Below are 6,180 nucleotides of genomic sequence, written 5' to 3' on the forward strand. Positions count from 1 at the left end.
ATATGTCCAGTCAGATTTTGTTGGTCTTCCTAGCTGCGCCCATATGTCTGTATGTGTTTAATAAAACTCTACTACTAAAGACCCTACTGAAGGAGTCTCCTGACTCCTGTATGCCGAATTTCTAACAGTCTGGAACATGAAGAAAGAAGCATACTGCTTTATTTGGCACTGGAAACCTGCAGCATCAATATCCAACAATCAATTATCCCAATCATACCTCAGAAGAAGATTCTGGAATGGTCGACACAGTCGCCGGAATTGATCCCCATGGAAAATCCTTGCTGGGGTTTGAAGAAGGTGGTTGCAGCACACAAACCCAGAAATATTTGTAAAGTGGAGGCTATCACCCATGAGGAATGGACTAGGATTCCTCAGGGACGCTGCTAGAAGCTGGTGTCTGGCTATGTTTTATGTTCACTGCTGGTCATAACAGTAATAGGGTACTGTACTAAATACTAAAGACGCTTGTCTTATTCAGTCATTAAAAGTGGTGTTTTGAATTTGGAGAAGCCACTTGTAGTCGAGACTGCTGTGCGAACAATGCTGCTCCTGCAGATGTGACGGGGCCCAGAGATGGGGACCTGAGGCCGAGTCGCACGTAAGTCACACACACAGCGACTTCAGACTCGACTCGGACTCGTTTCAAATGACTCGGACTCGACTCATGACTCGCAAAAAATGGCTAGTCACTAGCGTCAGCATGTGTTAACATTAGTTATGTGTGACAATTATAATATATATATATATATATACTGTATATAAATATATATATACAGTATATATATATATATATATATATATATATATATATATATATATATATATATAATGATTATTATTATAAAATTTCTGCTCCCTAATAACGCTCCGGCTGTGTTAACCCGCAACACACGCAATGGGTAAATGTTCCAGCGTAGTGATGAAGTGTCGCTCCCTACTCCTTACACAGTCTTAAGTTCACTTCATTTGAAGATTTTCGTTACCTTTGGATTGGAATCTCACTTAGATAGATAGATAACTTTATTAATCCCAGAGGGAAAGTCAAGTATTACAACAGCTCAAGTTCCAATAGCAAAACGTATTAAGTAAATAAAAGACTCAGTTAAAAACTATTAATTAAATAGGCTTACGGTGCATAAGAATAATAAGTAAGCATTGCAGTACAATGTTGGTAGAAATAAATACAGTATACTAGTATATGCAATATGTAATATAATAGAAAAAATACATGTGTCTTGTCATTAAATGTCCAGATGTGTAATGAAATAAACAGAGTGACAGATCATGTTCCATGAGTCTGTCCTAATAGTCCTAGTATTAACTCAGTGAGCAATGATGTCCCGGCACAGTGGGGATGAGTTATACAGTGAGATCGCTGTTGGTACAAACGATTTCCTGTATCGTTCCTTCTTACAGCGGAGCTGGATGAGTCTGTTACTGAAGGTGCTCCGCTGTCTGATTAGGAGGTCATGGAGGGGGTGTGATGGATTGTCCAGTATGGAAATGAGTTTGTTCACAGACCTCTTTTCAACCACCAACTCGAAGCCATCCAGTGAGCAGACCAAGACTGAGCCAGCCTTCCTGATCAGTTTATTAAATTTTTTTTGCATCTCCTGCTCTGATGCTGCCTCCCCAACACACTGCTGCAAAGAACACAGCCCCCGCAACAACAGACTGGTAGAAAATGGTCAGCATCTTGTTGCACACATTATAGGATCTGAGCTTTCTCAGAAAGTAGTCTGCTCATCCCCTTCCTGTACACAGCCTCTGTGTTAGCCTTCCAGTCCAGTCTGTTGTCAAGCCAGACACCCAAGTACTTGTACGTGTCCACCTGTTCAACATGCTGACCCATGATGGTAACAGGGGTGGTCACAGTCCTCTTCCTCCTGAAGTCCACGGACATCTCCTTAGTTTTGGAGATATTCAGGAGCAGATGGTTCCTCACGCACCACTTGCCAAAGCCGTCCACAAGGTATTCACCTTCCTGCCCATCCCTGATACATCCGACCACCACACAATCATCAGAAAATTTCTGAAGGTGGCAGAGGTCTGACCTGTACTGGAAGTCGGTGGTGTACAGGGTGAAGAGGAAGGGGGAGAGCACAGTTCCCTGTTCCCTTAAAATGGTGGAATACCCTACATAGTGCACTTCACAGGAACAACTGGGGTGAATGGAACGCTCCTATAGAATTGGCGCTAATGCTTGAAAGAGCCGCTTTCTGAACCAATCAGAGCTTCTGATTGTAATTGTTGGTAAGAAATGCTGTTATTTGCATTTATTCAGTTTGCGTCACACAGATGATTGTCAATGAAACGCTTGATCGGCTTTCTAACGAGTTGGTGTTTTACTTCACAACCTGGAAAAGTTTGGAGGTTTTTAATTATAAGCACATTTACAAAATAACGGATTATATTCCTAATGGAACACACGCTTATAAATGTTATAGCATCTGGAAGAACATAAGCTAAGGTAAGCAGCGGTTATGATTTTATTGCTGTGTTTTGGATTTTGGCCGCTGTGCCGTGATTTACCGCGCTTTTGTTTTGCAATGAAAACAAAATGTATCAGTTTAAGCTTTTAACTGGAACCTTCTTGTTATGAAAATTACAGTAATTTGCACAATGACAAGGAAAGTAAAGGCACAAAGTAAAACGGCTAAATACAGTCGCTAATCTGTTGTTGTTTTTTATCTGAACTTACAGATTATTTGTTTATTTCTATGCTACATTTCCAATATATGATTTGTGTAGATTATATTGACTCGTGACTTGACTCGGACTCTAGCCTAAAGACTCGTGACTTGACTCGAACTCTAGCCTAAAGACTCGTGACTTGACTCGGACTCTAGCCTAAAGACCCATGACTTGACTCGAACTCTAGCCTAAAGACTCGTGACTTGACTCAGACTCTAGCCTAAAGACTCGTGACTTGACTCGAACTCTACCCTAAAGACTCGTGACTTGACTCGGACTCTAGCCTAAAGACCCGTGACTTGACTCGGACTCTAGCCTAAAGACCCGTGACTTGACTCGAACTCTAGCCTAAAGGCTCGTGACTTGACTCGGACTCTAGCCTAAAGACCCGTGACTTGACTCGAACTCTAGCCTAAAGGCTCGTGACTTGACTCGGACTCTAGCCTAAAGGCTCGTGACTTGACTCGGACTCGTATTTTTGTGACTTGTGAACATCTCTGACGGGGACCAGGCGTGTTTGCACCAAAAATGTCAAGAACCCACTACAGACTTTATCACAGACTGTACTGAATAATGAAGAACTCACATTTTTTACATTATTATTATTATTATTTTGCTAGTTACAACTTTTAGTTCAATTTAATTTTGTGTTTGTGTGATTTGTGTAAATCCTTTTTATTTAAATTATCCTCCATGACATGAGAATGGATGTCCCTGCTGAGTCTGGTTCCTCTCGAGGTTTCTTCCTGTCATTTTAAAGGGCTGTTTCTTGCCCCTGTCACCCTCGGCTGCTCAAAAGAAGGTTTTTGGTCTGTTGGTCCTGGATTCTGTAGAGTTGCTTTAAGACAGTGTTCATTGTAAAAAGATCTAAACAAATTTGATTTGACATTGTGTTAGTAAGTATTTGTTGTGTTAAACTATTAAAATTGTTATTGATTGATGGGTTTGTTGCAAACTGCTGAAAGTTTGTCTCACCCCTCATCAAAGACTTTTCTAAAAAAAATACTTGGCAATTTCATCATTGCTGTTCTAAAGTTCCAGACCAGCCAGTTTGCGGTAAATGATACAATTGTTGATACTTTAACAGACATCCGTCGGATGTAGCTGGTCTTGACATAAATTGTTTAGGGTGTTGCCTGTTAGTTGGAAATGGGTGTGTGTGGTTTAACAAAATGCTTTTTTCCTGTGATTATAAATTTCTCATGAAACCATAAAGTTCACATCCTGTTTCGCAATTGCAACATAGATATACATAAAAAAAACTAACAAACATTTCCACTAACAGATATTCATTACTCAAACCAGTTTCATTGCCAAGGTCCAGTCAATCTAAAACTGCCCACTGCCCACCAAATGCCTACTGCTTGTCTATCATCATACATGACCCACACTCTTGACCTTGCAGGTGGTGAGTCTACTTGATAATGAATGAACACATCTGTATTTGTATGTTAATGTATAAAATCTATGTACAGTGTTAGGGCGCAGGTTATACCTCGCTTCTGAAGCGCATGATGAGCACACACACCTACAAAATTAAAACAACACAAATTCAAATCTATTAATCAAGGTAGAACAATTCTGTGTTCAAAAAAACTAACAAAAATCAAGTGGCCAGAATAACAACAGATACATATGTAGGTTGCAAACTATGGGGGAAATATGAAAGGTTTGACTTAAGTGACCTTCCATTTGTGGTTATAAAAGCTTCCTCCACTGTTCTGTAAGAGCTTTCAACAACATTTAGAAGTGTCTCTCTGGGAATTTGTACCAACATTCTTCAGGTTGGGCACTGATTATGGTTGATGAAGCCTGGCTTAAAATCAGTTCAATTTATCAGTCCAATTTATCTCAGTTGTGTGTGTGTGTGTGAATCACAGGGAGTTTCTTACAGGATTCCGCAAGAGAAAGAACGAGAGACGTAAAGCAGCAGTGGAGGAGATCAAGAACAAACTGAAAGAGGAGCAGAAACGAGTCAGAGAGGAGGTGAGGGAGTGACTATTAAATACAGTGCCTTGCAAAAGTATTCAGCCCCCTTGAACTTTTCAACCTTTTGCCACATTTCAGGCTTTAAAAATAAAGATATGAAATTGTAATTTTTTGTGAAGAATCAATAACAAGTGGGACACAATTGTGAGGTGGAACGAAATTTATTGGATATTTTAAACTTTTTTTAGAAATAAAAAACTAAAAAGTGGGGCGTGCAATATTATTCAGCCCCTTTACATTCAGTGCAGCAAACTCACTCCAGAAGTTCAGTGAAGATCTCTGAATGATCCAGTGTTGACCTAAATGACTGATGGTGATAAATAGAATCCACCTGTGTGTAATCAAGTCTCCGTATAAATGTACCTGCTCTGTGATAGTCTCAGAGTTCTGTTTAAAGCGCAGAGAGCATCATGAAGACCAAGAAACACACCAGGCAGGTCCGAGATACTGTTGTGGAGAAGTTTAAAGCCGAATTTGGATACAAAAAGATTTCCCAACCTTTAAACATCTCAAGGAGCACTGTGCAAGCGATCATATTGAAATGGAAGGAGTATCAGACCACTGCAAATCTACCAAGACCCGGCCGTCCCTCTAAACTTTCAGCTCAAACAAGGAGAAGACTGATCAGAGATGCAGCCAAGAGGCCCATGATCACTCTGAATGAACTGCAGAGATCTACAGCTGAGGTGGGAGACTCTGTCCATAGGACAACAATCAGTCGTACACTGCACAAATCTGGCCTTTATGGAAGAGTGGCAAGAAGAAAGCCATTTCTCAAAGATATCTATAAAAAGTCACCTGGGAGACACACCAAGCATGTGGAAGAAGGTGCTCTGGTCAGATGAAACCAAAATCGAACTTTTTGGCCACAACGCAAAACGTTATGTTTGGCGTAAAAGCAACACAGCTCATCACCCTGAACACACCATCCCCACTGTCAAACATGGTGGTGGCAGCATCATGGTTTGGGCCTGCTTTTCTTCAGCAGGGACAGGGAAGATGGTTAAAATTGATGGGAAGATGGATGGAGCCAAATACAGGACCATTCTGGAAGAAAACCTGTTGCAGTCTGCAAAAGACCTGAGACTGGGACGGTGATTTATCTTCCAACAAGACAATGATCCAAAACATAAAGCAAAATCTACAATGGAATGGTTCACAAATAAACTTATCCAGGTGTTAAAATGGCCAAGTCAAAGTCCAGACCTGAATCCCATCGAGAATCTGTGGAAAGAGCTGAAAACTGCTGTTCACAAACGCTCTCCATCCAACCTCACTGAGCTCGAACTGTTTTGCAAGGAAGAATGGGCAAAAATTTCAGTATCTCGATGTGCAAAACTGATAGAGACATACCCCAAGCGACTTGCAGCTGTAATCGCAGCAAAAGGTGGCGCTACAAAGTATTAACGCAAGGGGGCTGAATAATATTGCACGCCCCACTTTTCAGTTTTTTATTTCTAAAAAAAGTTTAAAATATCCAATAAATTTCGTTCCACT

The sequence above is a fragment of the Trichomycterus rosablanca genome, chromosome 2, assembly GCF_030014385.1.
Source record: "Trichomycterus rosablanca isolate fTriRos1 chromosome 2, fTriRos1.hap1, whole genome shotgun sequence".
NCBI lineage: Eukaryota > Metazoa > Chordata > Actinopteri > Siluriformes > Trichomycteridae > Trichomycterus > Trichomycterus rosablanca.